The sequence below is a fragment of the Pteropus vampyrus genome, unplaced genomic scaffold (genome assembly GCF_000151845.1).
Source record: "Pteropus vampyrus isolate Shadow unplaced genomic scaffold, Pvam_2.0 Scaffold39, whole genome shotgun sequence".
NCBI classification, from domain to species: domain Eukaryota; kingdom Metazoa; phylum Chordata; class Mammalia; order Chiroptera; family Pteropodidae; genus Pteropus; species Pteropus vampyrus.
This window is the reverse complement of record NW_011888820.1, coordinates 8,939,741-8,944,811: the sequence shown is the minus strand read 5'-3', so window position 1 is coordinate 8,944,811 and position 5,071 is coordinate 8,939,741. Positions and strand designations below refer to the sequence as shown.

General features: G+C 31.8%; 1 pseudogene; it reads right to left on the bottom strand.

Annotated features, from left to right (window-relative positions):
• Positions 1-2,076: 2,076 nt before the first annotated feature.
• LOC111738536 lies at positions 2,077-2,195 on the bottom strand (annotated as a pseudogene).
• Positions 2,196-5,071: the final 2,876 nt, after the last annotated feature.

Genomic DNA, 5,071 nt, shown 5'->3' with positions numbered 1-5,071 from the left:
CGATTTACTTTCTTATTCCCGTATACCAAGATTATTTAAACAGCCTCTTTCCTGCTAAAGTTTCTGTGATTACATTTTGTCCTGCACTTCCTTGTTAGATTATTCTTCCTGGAATTCCATTTCATTGTTTCATTCTGCTGCCCAGATCCTACCAGGCCTCCTTGTCCTTCAGGGACCAGAAGCTTGCTTTTCTGACCATCCGTTCAGGCTTTCTCACAATGGGTCCAGTTTTTCTATCTGAATTTCTGTCCCCTTTCTGTTCTGTATTTATACTTAACTCATTTCCTGTCTTAACTTTGGCTCTTCTCCTTAGCTTGGATACCCACCAAATCCAAATGAAACCACAAACTATGCCATGGGGAGTAAACATGGTTAACACATGGCTCAAAACCCAGTTGAAAAAATTCACCCTGTCCCTGAGATTTGCTGTGACTAATTTTGCTCTACATTGACTTTCTCTTATTTTGAATTTCCTATAGACATTTCCTATAGACTTACAACAATACTGTATATCACATTTAATTTCTTTTAAGTAGTTTCTGCTTATTTCTTCAGGACTATTCATAGTCAACTCAGCTAGACCCTTAAATTACTTCAGGTTAAGAATAATATCTTTTACCTCTTTTACAGTCTCCTATAGATTTAACGAAGTTCTAGGTGTATAGTAACTGATAGTTGAATTTAAGTTAATTTTTCAGCAGGTTGTAAGCCCTCTTCTTAAAACCTTAGCCAACCTAGACATATTTCAACTAGAATATGTTTTTCTCTTGTCTACTATATCCTGGTGGTATTTTCATATAAATCTTTCACTTGTTATTGAATGGATTGAATTATTATTAAAACTGCTTGAAACACTATTACATATATATATATATATATATATGTATATACGTATATACATACATATACATATATTTTTTAGAATGATTTTGGAATCAGAGTGGTGCTATCTTTGAACATCCTTGCTTTCTTAACATATAATAATCGCTTCTCTTAGATGCACCTCCAGCTCTATGCTTAAGGAAATATGCATTCTCTCAGTCTTTTGTACTAGTCATAGTATTTTGTGTTCTCTCATATTTGGCAACTCAAATATTGGCTGGTTCACAGCTCCTAAAGGGGTGGGTAATGTTTAGTCATAACTTTTTCTGTCTGAGCAATTCAAATAACACATATAATAAACGTGGGTATTTAACATTTAAATTTCAGATGCAGAGATTCCTATATTGTAATTAGGTGCAACATAAAGCCCTGAGCTCCTGGCACTAACTTTCATCATAATATCGGCTAAGAATGAAAGATGATATTAACATCTACCTTACAGAATAAAATATTACCTTCCACCTTTCAAATATCAGGCTCCTAAAGTAAGGAGGATCACATCTTTGATAACACAAATTATATGTACGCTACACTTGAGAATTATAACTGTTTTAGGCTTATAATTTCTAAATCCTTATCAGAGATCCAATAACTTTTCAGATGATAAACTCTTGTATAATTGGCAGAAACAGCTACTAGGTTCTGTTTTTAAATTAAATTTTGTTAAAATTAATTCAGTAAAAGAGTAGGCTTTCTAGAAATTCTTTGGTGACTGGTTTATATGGCATCAAGTAACCGGGTCAGTAGTTTTAAAAACTTCAATTAGCAATTTGCATTATGGTTTCAAATAACTAGTTAAAAGAGTAATCTATTTAATTGTTCAATAATTTGATATCATTAATATAAATTTAATTCTTCCATCAATAGTGTCTCATCTTTGATTCTGTATAAAAAGTTTCTCTGGATACTTTGTGGGGTACAAAGAAGTATTACACACAGTCCTACATCCTACAGAACATGCACACACATGTGCAGGTGAAAGGTGAAGTAGTAAGCGAAGACATCAACATACACTTCCAGAAGACAACCTGACTAAATGAGTAGTATGAGTAAATGAGCAATATGAGTAAATATATTGAATTTTTGGAAGAAGATGCTTTTTAATTTTTTTTTTTTTAGGCAAGGCAACCCTAGGTTGACCTCACAGATTGCATGGACCTTGTCAGCTTACAATTTCTTATTTTTTTATTTTTATGCCTACAGCACCTGGTCTTCCTAGGTGGTCTCCTATCCAAGTACTAACAAGGCCCAACCCTGCTTAGCTTCCGAGATAAGATGGGATCGGGCTTGTTCAGGGTAGCATGGCCGTGGACAAAGGAAGGAGATTATTTTGGGGCAGCAGTTGTTAGGAGAAAGAAATTTCAGCTGAGAGCTCTACTATAAAATATACCTCGAAATTTATTGTTTTCATAGTTTCAATTTCTACTCTCTTCAGACAACTCCCCGAAGACCTACTCTACGTGGATTTGTACTTTTGCTGAGGAAAGATTCTGTATTGTGTAGCTTATGAAGCAGCTGTACGGAGTGAGACTAACTGAAATGCTCCTAGCATCTATCTTTATTTCATTTTAGCTTTCTGTTTCTCTATGATGGTGTTTGTCAATCTGAGATTCAGGAAGACCTTGGATGAGATATTCCTGAATATTAAACCTCTGTTGCATGCACCACGACTGACTGTGTTTTACACAATCTTATAACTGATTGCTTGCAGTGACTGGCACATTGCAGGTACTCAGTATTATTTTAAATGTATGTGTGGATGGTGGACATTTGCATATGGTCTCAGTCTGGCAGTAGGAAATGGATCATATAGGAAGTTAGAGGAAGATAAAGTTGAAAAATCAATTGGGTCATAATGGAGAGGGCCTTGAATTCTGAAAACAACTTTTTCCCCTTCTATGCTATAGGCACTTATTTTAAATGCAGCATCTATAATAAAATTTATCATAAAGAATCTACATTATTTTATAACCAATTATATGTAGGAGTTTTGAAGAACAGGAAATTAATGTTGTACTCGATTGTCTTAAAAGGTATAGACTCTATGTGAAAATACGAAACCAAGAAAGGCATTGTAACATGGATATGGAGTGGGCATATTGGGAGATATTTTACTAACTTTGTTTATTAGCCAAAGTAAATAAAAGTAATATTTAGACATTTTGAAAAATCAAACAATACAGAAGAGTTAATGTGGATAAACTATCAGCGTCCATCCCTTCCACCCTCTTCTTTCATTCTTACTTCTCAGAAGCTTGTTACTGTTTCAGTTTTAGTTCTTTTTATATTACCTCCATAAGTTTGTGTATGTTTATAGGATTATTGATTGATTTATCAATGATGTTTGTTGGCTGTGTGCTATTACAAATGTGTATTTTACTTAAATGATCACTCTCTCAATTATTTATATGTATATTAATTTATTTTTTCTATTGTTTACTTCTGTTGTTATAAATATATCTAAAATTCTATTTCTTGACTTCCTACTGTAACACTTTTATTTTTTCACAACTTCTTTATTCCTTCCAATATTATCAAGATTGAAAACACTGTATTCTGCTTTATAACCAAATTTAGACCTCCTTCCTATTGAATATCACAAATTAAAGCTTGATAACTAATATATAAGTATTTAATTATTACCATGCAAATATTCACCATTGATGAATTTGGCAATGTGCTGGTATTATATTCCTTGTCTACAATTGCAGTGTCCTGGCCCAGAAACCACCGGAAAGAACAGCTCCTAATATTCAATTAATTGGGTTCTACTTTTTTATACATAGTTACTCAAGTTCAAGTTGCATTTAATTTTTTTTCTATTTAAATAATCATTTTCTTACCAGGTTTTAGATTTTATTGACACCTTTTTTTTTTCCTTGAGAGGAGAAATTACATTTGTTTTTATCAGCAGTTAATTAATATTGTAGCATCTAATGAATTTTCTGGTTCTATATATTGTTTAGACTTCTATTTCATCTTCAAAAGGAGAAGTCTCAGAGCTTCTTGATTTCCAATTCTAATTTGGATTCATCTCTTTATTAGCCTGCTTTAGAAGTCTTATCTTGCATATTCTCGGCTATTTGGTTCTCTATGGTGGTATTTGTAATTTTGAGATTCAACAAATTCTGGGTGAGATCCACCATTTTTCATGTTGTATATTTCCATTTTTTAACTTTTAACCTATTTGTAGCTTTAAAGTAGATAGGCAGATTATAGCTGGAACTTGTTTTTTACACAATCTGATGATCTCTGCTTTTTAATGGAGGAGTGTAGACCACTTATATTTAATATGATTATTGATATAGTTGATTTTAAATCTACCATCTTGCTATTAGTTTTCTATTTGGCCCATTTGTTCTTTGCTCACTTTTTTCTCTTATTCTCTTGAACTAATTGAGTATTTTTTATGATTCATTTTATCTATTTTATTGGCTTATTAGCTATACTTGGTATATGTGTGTGATTGCTTTAGCATTTATATAATATATTTTTAATCACAGTGTAACCTCAAGGAGTATTATACTATTATATCATTCATTAATAGTGTAGAAATCTAACAATATTATGCTTCCATTTCACTTTTCCTGCCTGGTGTGCTACTATTGTCATACATTTTACTTCTATACATATACTATAAACTAAACAATAAAATATGTCGCTATTATTTTTGCTTGAAATAGTAAATCATCTTTTAAATAGTTTTACACAATAATAAATATGTATTCTATAATTGCAGATATAGTTACATTTCTGGTGCTCTTCATCCTTTTGTGTAGATCCAGATTTTCATTTGTTATCATTTTCCTTTTGTCTGAGAGACTTCCATTAACATTTCCTGTAGTGCTAGTATACTGTTAATTAATTCATCTTTTGAATGCCTGAGATATTTATTTTGCCCTATTTTGAAAAAAATTTTTATTTGATATAGAATTTTAAGTTGATCATATTTTCTATAAGTAATTTAGGAAAATTCAGTCTGCTGGCTTGCATTGTTTCTACCAAAATTTGTGCTGTCATTTTTACTTTTGCTCTTCTATGTGTCATCTTTTTTCCCACCCATGTAGCTGCTTTCAAAGTTTGGTTTTCAGACAATTTGGTTTCAGACAATTTGATTTTAATGTACTTTGGTATAGGTTTTTTTTTTTTTGTAATGTTGTTGTATTTGGTATTTTTTCAGCTTCTTGGA